Raw genomic sequence first — 6,000 nt, forward strand, 5'->3', positions numbered from 1 at the left:
AGCTACAGTAATGTACAAGGTACTGCATTTAAGCACACAGCCTCAGAACCAGAAAAGAAGCTATACACTCACCTAAAATATGTATGCACTTATCCAAACTTAGTGTAAATAATGCACCCTAAATACACAGTACTTTCAGTATGGTGGTATTAAAAGCCTCAAAATAGACCAGCTCCCATCATTTTCAAGTCCCTAATAGTCAGTCAGTTTCATGGCTGCCACTATAAATCTTCAAAGTGACAAGAACTAGTCAATGTCTGGCCTAATACCACAGCACTGATGTTACTTAACCAGGACCATCAATGCTATGACATTTGCAGCCCGCAAGTTAGCCAGAGTACAATTAGGTTACAAAGATGACTATGGGGCTGAAACACATTATGCACTTAAATAGCTTTACATTTACTATGCAAATAACCCATGCTTGTTGCAATGTAAGCAACAGATAATACATAGAGATGTGCTTACTCTTATGTGGTTAAACAAATTATGCTTCTATGTGGTGTGAATAAGTACCATACACCCTGTCAATCATAATCTGCGGAACCCTAAGGCACAAAGTATCTAGACAAATTTCAAAAAAAATTCCAAATAATACATTAATGTTCTTGAACTAAAGTGAGATTTGAAGCTCTGATGTTCCGATAGACTTTTAAAACTAGCCTGGAAGTTGTTATTAACTAATGAAAAATATGATTAACTTTTAATATATACATTAAAATTCCCTCACAAAATTATTTCTATAGCTACAAACTTATGAATATTATTTATATTTCTTATTCTTCCCCATCTAGTGGGAAGTTGCAGCAGTTTGGATAAACAAGTGTCCATAGTCAGCATCCACTCCCTGCCTGTGTGATACAGAATACTGGGCAAGATGAACCTATGATCTGAAATGGCAATTCTTATGTACAACGATCATGATTTAGAAGATGACTGGAGTACTCTGCGTTGTTTAAAAGATTAAAGATCTTTATATTTGGGATTAGACAAAAATGAGACATGCATTACTAATAAAATTAGACCCCAAAGTGGTTTTGAAATGAATGTGCATCTCCTTCCTTGCATTTTATTTTATCAAACAGTGCGAATGCTGCAGGGGCAAAACATCTGCCTCAAGAAAAGGAACAGGAAGCAGCACATTGCCCTCCTTCCTTTGATATCTGCTAGGCTGTCTCCAAAGAGTTGGCAGCCCCAACCAGAAAGTGAGCAAGACTCAAGTCTCATTGCAGGCTGTCATTAGAATTTTTTGTTGATAGTTAGAAATTCTTATAAAATATTCTTATAAATTCAAACTGAGCTCAGGTGTAGCTATAAATAAACATCAATGTTAGCCCCTTTAGTTGAATGATTCATAATGTGATTTGGTAATAAATACAATACTTGCTTTGATACTCTGTGATGCAAAGAACAAGCCTTAAGGTTTAGTCTACATTATTAAAAGTACTTATACAAATCTTTAACCCTCACCTTCCCTATTACTGGGGGATCATATAATTGTCACCAAAATTGCAGCCAGCATACATTGCAACTTTATTTTGAAACAACTATATCCCAATGCTGAGCTGTCCTACTGCACCCTACAGGATGTTCTTATAAATGAACAGAAAAATATAGACTAAAAAAATTACCAGATCTTTGGACATGATTTTTCATTGAAAAATTATCAAGGATCTCTCAAATGCAGTGTTCTATTCAACATTTTCAACAGCCTGGACTGCAAAAGTATGTTCACTTACCAAACTTGTAAATGACCAAGCAGAGATGACCTGCAACTACTTTGGAGAACAAGACTTGAATTCAAGATGATTTTGACAGATTAGATAAATGATCCAAAGATCAGCCAAATGAAATTTGGTAAAGAAAAGTGCATTTAAAAAGAAACCAAATGTGTATATGCAAAATGGGCAATAACTGGCAAGGTAATAGTTGCATGCAAGAGAATATGGGCTACCAATAATGTGAAGTTGCAAAAAACATACCAGCAAGCCTCACTCTGGAATGCTTCAAACAAAGTGTTGTACATACAACCACATGGGGGAAGGAATCATCTCCACAGCACCTGTAATGCCTCAACTAGAATACTACGCCAGTTCAACCACTGCTCTTTAAGATGGATGAAGGTCCAAATGATAAAACAATGAGTGTTAAGAGGTCTAGAAAACAATGACCTATAGAGAAAGGTTGAAGGTACTCAGTTAGTTTTTCTTTAGAAAAGACTGAGGATACAGCAGTTGTCAAACATGAAAAGGATTCTATTAAAGAGGAGTGATGGGTTGTCCTCCAGCTTCACTGTAGGTAGGATGAGAAGTAATCAGCTTAATGTGCAGCAAAGATGATTTACACTGGACTTTAGGAAATATTTTCTAACTATGAGGTTATGTAAGCACTGGAACAAGCTATCTATACAGTTTGTAGAATCCCCTTGACTGGGAGTTTTAAGAATAAGTTAAGTAAATATGAAACCAAGGTAGTCTAAGTAAGGTTGCTACCCAAGAGTAGTGGTTTATTTAAGCTTAAAGTTTCTCTGATCATAACACAAACAGTTCAAAAAGCCAGGTAACATGCTCTAATTATTGTTTTTGTCACTAAGCAGCACATTGGCATAAAGTCTCCTTTCTGCCTTAACTGTGGTTGGAGAAAGAGTAACAGCATCCCAGCAACTCCAGTCTACTTATCCAATGTTAACTCCTCATTTTGTTAACCTTTTAATTATTAATGCATGCTACAGATAGAAAGGTTTGTATTTAATTCATAACAAAACATAAAAATGCCACTCATGTAAATTACAAAACTCATTTAAATCATCCTGGAATGACTTCCACTTTATACCTACTCTGTGAAGCAGTAAAAAGAAAAGATGCAGCTATGGAGAAATTTTAAGTTAAAAAAAAAAACTGGCACAACTGGAAATGCTCAAACCCATTCTGACTTCACACAAAAGCACAGCTGTTTTCCCTTCCCATTATTTGCCAGGATCAGCTGGTGTGCCTTGCTTTAACTCTCCACATTCACTTTGCTCAATGCTGCTGACAAGTCAGATCTGTGAACCCCAAATATTATTTCAAAGATTCCCTGTACACTCACTGGAGATTTACACATGTGCTACCCAAAACATGGTAAATGCATCACCAAGCATCCAGCAAAGTGAAACCAAATGCCTGGGGGCAGGAAAATGACAAGGATCCAGGGAGATCCTTTTTCCCCCACACTTTTATTCCCGCTCCACTCAAACTTTAAAATCTAGTGCCTAGCAGCACCACCACCACCTCTGGCCCATCAGTGCCAAGGGAGACACATTTGACTTCATGTCTCATTATAAACCTACCTGATCCCTTCTAAGCTCATCCTACCACTGTTAAGACACCTCTCTTCTTTTTAATTATCTCCACATTCTGCAGGGGCTAGCCTTTGCGCCTGCTTGCAACTTCTGGGAAAGACGCTATTTCACAGCTCTGCACACTCTTTGTAACTCCTTCAGAGGTCTGTTTTCATCTCCATCTTAAAAGGGAATAATCCACCTAACCCCTCCCACCATTAGCAAAGCTTAGAGCTTATTTATACTGGAGAAAAATGTGTCATTTTACACGTGCTGACTGCACCGCAGCACCTGAACCCCCTTTTCAGGAGCCGAGACCCGGCAATGCCAGGGGAGGCTCCCGGAGTGATTACCACGTGGCGCAAGGGACAGCAGCGGAAAGGAACGGGCAGGAGCAGCAGCGCCGACAGCACTGCCCCCGGAGCGGCCGCCGGGCCATTGCTCCGAGCCAGGCACCGCCGGCTCGGGCAGTTACGGCCCGTTAAGGCGCTGGGGATGGAGGGGGAACCTGGCCGCCTCGCCCCGCCCCGCAGGCCCGTGCCGCCCCCCGCCGCCTCCTCACCAGTCGCTAGATAACGGGGCCGGGACGAGGAGGACAGGTCGCGCGCTGAGCCTCACGGGGACTCATCCTCAGTGGCAACCGCGAGAACCCAGGCTGCTCTGCGAGTCCGACCGGGGGGCAACTGCCACGGCTCCGGCACACAGCTGGCACTCGTAGGAGATGAGCAACGGCCACACCCCGCAACAAGGCAGCGCGGGATTGGCGGGAGCGCCGCACGCCCCGCGAGCCCATTGGCGAGCCCATTCCATTGGCTGCTGGAAGCCAGGGCGCTGCCCAATGGCGCGGAGCCGGGTGGGACTGACTGGCTGGGGTAGGGGGCGGGGTTCGTGGGACTGGATGGGAACCCGGACTGGACAAGTCTTGGCGAAGCCGCGCGCGCCGGGCTATCCCACTGCTCCTCCCTCTTCCGCGGCCCCGGGCAGGATCTTGGGCTTGGCCTAAGGAGCCCGGGACTTTGCAGCGTGTGGGGAGGGGGCCGCCAGCACCTCTGAAGGAGCCAGAGCCACAGGGGCTTCCCCTGGCCGGGGACAGCGGGAGGGTGACTCCTCGGGGACTAACTTCAGGCTGCATCTGCTGACTTCGGGGGGCGGTAACTCCCTCCCATACCTCAACCGGTCAGCAAGGGCGAGAGGCAACATTGTCAGGCGAGAAGAAAACCTGTGAAACCAGCGGCAGTAAGAGAAGAAAAGCAAACAGCTGTTGTGGCGAAGAAGGAGGGGGCCTGGGGGTTTCTTTGCTTCCCGGCAGGGGGCCCCAGGCACCCAGGGCCCTACCTGGGCCCCGGGCTGCCACCTTCCCAACAGCACAGGGGGCAGATGCAGATGGCCAGAAACCTCTAACTGGGCCTAGGAAGGGATGGGCAGTTATTTCTGCTGAAGGGCTGCTTAAGGAGGGTGGGGAGGGTAACCCTGCCCTTTGACAGGGGCCCTGCCCTTTGGTCACCATCTTGGGACCAGAAATCCTGCCCCGACCCTTGCCACCAGAAGTCCCTCCCCTTGCCATGGAGGGACTGAATAAGGGGGGTGCACCAGGATGTGGGAGAACAGTTCACCAGGGCCCCCAAAGGATAACAAGGTCTAAAGGGCACAAATTTTGGAAAGGCTGATTTAGACTGGACAAAAGGAAAAACTTCTTTACAGTCCAAGTGTCCAAGGTCTGCAACAGACTCCCCCTGGAGGTGGTGCAAGCACCTACTCTGGGCTCATTCAGAAGGCATTTGCATGCTTATCTTGCTGGGATCATTTGACCTCAACAGACTTCCTGCCTATGGCTAGAGGCTGGACTCAATGATCTTGTGAGGTCACTTCCAGGCCCTAATGTCTATGAAATCTATGAAGTACTCCTTTTTGGGAGGGCTGGGGGTTGCCATCATCAAACTGGAAAAAAAAATCATATATTTAAAAAAAATTAAATAATATCTACTATAACTTATTTTAATTTTATTTAAACATATATATTTGTCCTGCTGTATGTATGTTGGTGTAGAGGTGATTGCATAATAGCTCAAAATACAATCTTACTCTTGTATGTTGTGTCAGGGGGTGAGGGGGATAAGGGGGTGCATGGGGGGCTGTGTGGTTGGGGAGTTGTTATGGTAGGAGTGGGGGGTGGGGGGGCTGTAAGAGGGTGTGAGTGTATTTGGGAGTATGATGAGGGGTGGGGTGTGTGGAAAAGTGTATGTGTGGATATAGTGAAGGGTGAGGGGGCTGGGAGTGTGTGGGGGATGTGGGAGGGTGTTGGTGTGTGTTGGGACTATGAGGGGAGGTGTAGAGCTAGCCCCACCCATCCTATCCTGACTGCAGGATGCAGTTTCAGGCTACAAGGCTGGAACCCATATGGTGCAACATGGGGCCAGCCTGACCCATCTCATCCAGGCACAATGCAGTTCTGGCTGCAAGTTCAGGACCCACATGTTACAGCACAGAGCCAGCCTGGCCCAGGCCCTCTGTGCTGTGCCATGTGGATCCCAGGCATGCAGCGGGGAACCACATGTTGCCAGGAGGGAACAGGATTTCATAGATTTCATAGACCTTAGGGCTGGAAGGGACCTTGGAAGATCAAGTCCAGCCCCCTGCCCAAAGGGCAGGAAGTCAGCTGGGGTCATAGGATCCCAGCAAGA

General features: G+C 45.9%; 1 protein-coding gene across 1 annotated transcript in view; it reads right to left on the reverse strand.

Moving 5' to 3' along the window:
- IBTK (inhibitor of Bruton tyrosine kinase) overlaps positions 1-4,067 on the reverse strand; it is a 96,279-nt gene extending 92,212 nt beyond the window's left edge. The window contains exon 1 of the mRNA XM_090035519.1: positions 3,882-4,067. The gene's annotated coding sequence lies outside the window, so the exon portion shown is untranslated. The remainder of the gene's footprint in view (positions 1-3,881) is intronic.
- Positions 4,068-6,000: the final 1,933 nt, after the last annotated feature.

Source organism: Crocodylus siamensis, chromosome 1 (assembly GCF_052110815.1).
Source record: "Crocodylus siamensis isolate JL-2025a chromosome 1, ASM5211081v1, whole genome shotgun sequence".
NCBI classification, from domain to species: domain Eukaryota; kingdom Metazoa; phylum Chordata; order Crocodylia; family Crocodylidae; genus Crocodylus; species Crocodylus siamensis.